This window comes from Sinocyclocheilus grahami, unplaced genomic scaffold (genome assembly GCF_001515645.1).
Source record: "Sinocyclocheilus grahami isolate Dianchi unplaced genomic scaffold, SAMN03320097.WGS_v1.1 scaffold590.1, whole genome shotgun sequence".
In the NCBI taxonomy this organism is placed as follows: domain Eukaryota; kingdom Metazoa; phylum Chordata; class Actinopteri; order Cypriniformes; family Cyprinidae; genus Sinocyclocheilus; species Sinocyclocheilus grahami.
In genome coordinates this window covers 318,884-319,174 of record NW_015505769.1, presented here as the reverse complement: position 1 = coordinate 319,174, position 291 = coordinate 318,884, and positions in this window count along the sequence as shown.

The following is a 291-nucleotide window of genomic DNA, read 5'->3' as shown; positions in this document are numbered from 1 at the left end:
AAAAAAAATCTGTTGATGAAGTTTTTAGTTCTGTAAGTTTTTAGTCTTGCTCTTATCTCATATCAAGAAAATAAGGACTCCTCTTAGTAAAGAACAGTAGATGGCGTGCATGGATTCGTGGATGGTCTCATCTTCAGACCTGTGGAACTGATTGAAGCACCCACTGAAGCTGAATGGTGTGTATCTGTCCTGTAGATGAGGGCAGTAAGGTGTGTGACGGGGCTGTCAGCGGCTGCGGAGGGGATTCGCTGTATCTTTACGAGGGTCAGGACTGGGTCATCTCCCCCTCCT